This window comes from Amblyomma maculatum, chromosome 2 (genome assembly GCF_055883805.1).
Source record: "Amblyomma maculatum isolate TAMU_Amacu chromosome 2, ASM5588380v1, whole genome shotgun sequence".
Taxonomy (NCBI): domain Eukaryota; kingdom Metazoa; phylum Arthropoda; class Arachnida; order Ixodida; family Ixodidae; genus Amblyomma; species Amblyomma maculatum.
The window spans coordinates 208,327,175-208,333,174 of record NC_139345.1 but is presented as its reverse complement, the minus strand read 5'-3'; positions in this window follow the sequence as shown (position 1 = coordinate 208,333,174).

Genomic DNA, 6,000 nt, shown 5'->3' with positions numbered 1-6,000 from the left:
TCCTTTTCGCGGCGAGCGAATATTGCGCGCTGTGCTTTCATTGCAGCGTGCAAGCTCTATGCTGTGCTGTTGCGCGTACAACTGCAGCAAACGGCTTGCAGATGGTTATGCGCTATTCATGATACCTCAAGGCAAGCGTGACGGCTTGCGCAAGAGTCAATGGATTCACAAGGCTTGTCGAAAGAAGTTTATTCCTAGAAAGAACAGGTTTGTTTGCGACGTAATGCGCCTTTCTCACTGCCCGTAATAACGCGTCACCTGACGCTGCGTTTTCTATTCCTGCTTGCTCCTCAATATTTTTGCGGCTGCAACATATTCATTGTATAAAAATAAGGTTGTCCTCTGCAGCATGCTGAATATTGTGCGAGGCTCCAAGACTCCATCATTTCACACGCTGTCGACTTCTGTAGTCAGAAATATGGCACTATAATCTGCTTTTTGCTGTCAGTGATAACTGAAAAAGTACAGTCTCTCGATTGCATTTGTCGCGATTATGCTAGGATCCCTGGCCTCCTTCATCATCATCATCATCATCATCATCATCATCATCATCATCATCATCAGCCTGATTATACCCACTGCAGGGCGAAGGCCTCTCCCATATTTCTCCACTTAACCCGGTTCTGTGCTAGCTGCATCCACTTGACCCCTGCGAACTTCTTAATCTCATCCGCCCACCTAACTTTCTGCCGCCCCCTGCTACGCTTTCCTTCCCTTGGAATCCAGTTTGTTACCCTCAGCGACCATCGGTTATCCTCTCTTCGCACTACATGTCCTGCCCATGTCCATTTCTTCTTCTTAATTTCCACTAGAAGGTCGGTAACTTGAGTTATTTCTCTGACCCAATCTGCACGCTTCCTATCTCTTAATGTTACCCCTACCATTTTTCGTTCCATAGCCCTCTGGGTTGTCCTCAACTTAAGTAGAACTCTTGGTTAGCCTCCACGTTTCAGCCCCATAGGTGAGTACAGGCAAGACTCAACTGTTGTATACTTTCCTCTTGAGCGATACCGGTAATCTGCTAGTCATAATCTGCGAGTGCTTGCCAAATGCGCTCATCCCAATCTTATTCTTCTTGTTATTTCCTTTTCATGGTCTGGATCTGCGGTTACTACCTGTCCTAAGTAGACATATTCGCCTACTACTTCCAGTATTTCGCTACCTAATGTAAACTGCTGTTCCTTCCCGAGGCTGTTGAACATTACCTTAGTCTTCTGCATACTGATTTTCAAGCCTACCTTTCTACTTTTTCTGTCTAGGTCATCAATCATTATTTGCAGTTCATCCCCCGAGTTGCTTAGCAAAGCAATGTCATCAGCAAATCGCAGATTACTGAGGTATTCTCCATCTATCCTTATCCCTAACTGCTCCTATTCCAAGTCTCTGAATACTTCCTCTAAACAAGATGTGAATAGTACTGGGGAGATTGTGTCTCCTTGCCTAACACCTTTCTTTATGGGAATTTTGTTACTTTCTTTATGCAGAACTATGGTTGCTGTGCAGCCACTATATATATCTTCCAGCACTTTCACGTACGGCTCGTCTACCCCCTGATTTCGCAATGCCTGCATCACCGCCGAAGTTTCAACTGAGTCAAATGCTTTTTCGTAATCAGTGAATGCTAAGTATAAGGGCTGGTTATATTCCGAGCATTTTTCTATCACCTGATTGATGGTATGGATATGATCGATAGTAGAGTACCGTTTCCGAAACCCTGCTTGATCCTTTGCTTGATTGCAGTCTAAGGTTGTACTGATTCTATTAGCGATTACCTTAGTAAATACCTTATACGTAACAGACAGTAAGCTGATTGGTCTGTAATTTTTAAGGTCCTTAGAGTCCCCTTTCTTGTGAATGAGGATAATGTTTGCATTCTTCCATGGTTCCGGTACCGTCGATGACACCAGGCACTGCGTATACAGGGTGGCCAGTTTTTCTAGCATGACATCCCCCCCGTCCTTCAGCAAATCTGTAGTTATCTGATCCTCTCCAGCTGATTTCCCCCTTTTCATAGTTTCTAGTGCTTTCTTGACCTCGTCCTTCGTCACTGGTGGAACGTCTGACTGTTTTTCCCTACCGCCAATCTCATTACGGTCCTGACTACTTTGGCTACTGTAGAGATCTGTATAGAACTCCTCGGCTACTTTGACTATCTTGTCCATATTAGTGATGACGTTGCCCGCCTTGTCCCTTATCGCATACATCTGGTTTTTGCCTATGCCCAATTTCTTCTTTACCGCTTTAAGGCTTCCCCCGTTCTTTACAGCATGCTCAATTTTCTCCATGTTAAACTTCCTTATATCGGCCTTTTTTGCGCTTATTGATTAGCTTTGATATCTCGGCCAATTCGATCTGGTCTGTTGGATTGGAAGATTTCATACTTTGGCGTTTCTTAATCAAATCTTTCGTCTCCTTAGACAGCTTACCGGTATCCTCTCTAACTATCCTACCGCCTACTTCTACAGCGCACTCAGTAATGATATCTCTGAAATTATTGTTCCTTGCCTCTAGGGTAATATCGCTATCCTCAGTTAGAGCTGAATACCTATTCTGTAGCGAGATCCTGAACTCTTCTGCCCTTCCCCTCACCGCTAATTCGTTGATGGGTTTCTTTCTTACTAATCTGTTGCGTTCCTTCTTCAGATTTAGGCTAATTCGGGACCTCACCATCCTGTGGTCACTGCATCGCACTTTCCCGATTACCTCTACATCCTGCACAATGGCGGGGGTTGAACACATTATGAAGTCGATTTCATTTTGGCCTCCTTCACTAAAAATCAAAATTGGGGCTTATAGAGGAGCTAGTCTTTCGAGCTTCTACTTGTAATCTGCGTCGGTTACTCAGGAGCAATGAATGCTGGCCCTGAAAAACTTTTTGGCAAGTAAACCCGAGGTATTGCGGGTAATCTGCACTAGTTAGGTCGTACGGCATTTTTTTTTCAATTCTTGAATGTGTCTTGCCGTGTTTCGACGCACGCGTGGGTTAAAAAGTATGCGTTCGTTTTATCAGGGATACGACCAATGTGCAGGGGGTGTTCACATGATCACACACGCTTCATTTTGACCATGACTACTAGGCGTTGGCAGGTTACCTTCGCTTTGAAAGCTGGAGCTCTAAAACCGCGATTCCGCGTATTCATTTACTGCGAGAAACGTTTTCCCATCGATGTCAAATCAGCCGTAATCATTGCATCAATTTTCTGTATTTACAAAACTGAAACAATTAATAATGAATATAGTTATGATGTAAAAATAGGGGAACATTTTGCGAGCAACAATTCTTAGCACTGTAACATATTACTCATTTCAATTGTATGCAAGAAATTTTTTTTTCACATAGCCTGAGTGATTAACTCATCGCTCTATGTTCTAGCTACATTTCACTGAAGACCGGTTTGAGCCGCCAATAGTACACGAACTCGAAAAAAAAACTGAGGCCCAGCGCAGTTCCATCAATTTTCTCTCACCGACCTGTCCTGAAGCAAAGGAAGCCTCCTCGACAGAGACATGAACCTCGCGCTGATAGTACTCAGTTATTTCTGTGGCTTGCTCTTTTCCCACCTCCATTTATGAGAAAATAAGAAAGTATAAGAATTAAAAGTCAATGTATAGTTGTCTCGTAAGATATTATGAGGTAATAGAGATATGACTGACAACGTAAGTCAATGAAAATTAAAGTATATCAATGGGTCATGGGACGGCATCAGATTAAATAGTGATAGCTAATGATGGTGACTGTTACGGATATTAATAGTAAATGATAGTATTAGGCCCGGATAGGGAGGTGATAGTGTTCGTTGGTAATAGTGACAGTTATGATAGGTCACTTGATGGCATTAGTAGATATAGTGATAGATAGGATAGCGATAGTTAATTAATTGGCAGTTATACGCTTTCTCATTTCCGCACGTTGAAGACTTATGTGCCCCCTGTTTTTTTATTTGATTGTTGCGTTCAATGAAATTACGCTCTTTTACATAGCGCATGAGGCCACAGCATGCTTGCCCCAGAACTTGTGTCGGCAGTAGGACCCACACTTCTCCCCGTGTACCCTGCTGTCTTTTAACCACACACGAAGTCAGTGAGTGGCTGCGTACTCATAAAATTATTTATTTCCTCCATCAGCATCATATCACGACAGCCGTGGCAAACCTGTTCCTTGGCTCAAAGTTTGGTTACATACAAAATTAACTAATTAACGCCGAAATTGCGGATCGCTAACTAGCACAGTGCCATTACACTTGGGCTAAGCTTTTCAACGGTTTACGGTTCGATGTTGCAGCTAAAATTGAGATTTTAATTGCAATTTACTAAATATAAATTAATTTGGCTCAGTAATTGATTAAAATACATGTACAGTTAACCAATAATCCAATCTCATGGTTGATCACGTGACATATACTATGCTTAGACAGATAGCTTGACAGTAGCGAAATACACTAAGTCGTGCTTTGACCTTCTCTGATCTGGAAGTTCAAAGCACCAGCCTGGATAGTTTTCCGAAGTTTTACCGCGGTGAGAGATTTCACACTCTAAAAAAACAAACACAAAGTCAGAGGCAGTACTAGATTAGGTGCACAAAGTAAAACACCTTATCATGTGACTTAAAAAGGGTCTGCAGCACAGAACTCACCTGAAAGCTTTGTTTATCAGTATTCCCCAATCAAACACTTCTAAGAAGAAACCAACCAATTCATGAACGTTACTTTCGGCATTCTCAATGCTTTTCTCGCAATTTTTCTAAAATTTTGTGCACTCCTGGAGCCCAGACCTGGCCCAAAAGCTCGCGCTTCACTCACTGCGGCGGCCGGCCGGCGGGCGTCAAGGAGAAAAAGCGTGTCGTGCGCAGCGCTCGCTGCCGCCGCGCGAGGATAATCGAGGAGGAAAGCGTCGCTACTTTCAAATTATCAAGGGTGGGGGTAAGTTGTGGCGCCACGGAGGGCAGCGGCGCTCGGGTGAACTAAACAAGCAACAACAAATCGGGGGCTATGGAGGCGGCGGCGATGAGCAGGTCGCCAAGTAATAAAGCCGGTCGTGGGCCACAAACTCTTTCCGGGTACGGAATAGGAGTGTTAGTCGTTGACTGGGTAGCTTGTACGCCCGAAGGATAGCCAACGCGCTCAAGAATGAGCCGGCCTGTCTCAGCTGACAGAAGGCATTCCCTTTGGGACAGGAGGACAGCCTCTTGAATCTCTTAAAATGTGTTGTGCAGTCCAAGAGCGTCCAATTTGACGTTGGAGGTGTATGGTGGGAGGCTTAACGCGTTTCTGTAAGCTGCACGTATCATTGCATTTACTTTGTTGAGATCTCTTCGGAGCAGGGTGAGGTAAGGTAGTCCATAGGAGAGGCGACTGATGACCAGCGCCTGCACCAGATGGATCGTGTTTTCTTCCCGCATGCCTTTTCTGTTTCTGGCCACTCGGCGGATCATTTTAGAGATCTGCTGTGTTGTAGTCTTGAGGAGGTGGAGCACGTGGTCAACGTTTCTATCGATTTGGAGCCAGAGACCCAGGATTCGTATGAGTGGCACTTCCCGGATTGGGACCCCATGCAGTAGGATGCTAAGATTGTCTGGTGACGTATAGTGGTACCCACGTATGCGGATGACTTCAGATTTATCTGGGTAGATCTATCGATAATAAATGCCTCAACTAACTTCCTAGTTTTTGTCTTTACTTCTTGGCTGAAACCGCGAATCAGAAAACCATTGTTCACAAGAGCGTGATGGGAAAGGCCTTATATGTTTGGGTAAATTTGGTCCTTCTTTATTTTGTTCTTGGATTCTGTCAAGAAGTAAAGACACAAAAGCTAGAGAGATAATTGAGGAATTTTTTATCGATAAGAGAGCAAGAATGTGTGTTAGTGATACGTCGATATCTGTACAAGGCCGGAAAGAACTGCCCCACCCGCGCGGTATCATATTAACCTTGAATCACGATGATGTTCCTTGTGTGTACGATACTATATATTTGCGGTTTCCTTCAATAAATTGTTGTAAGT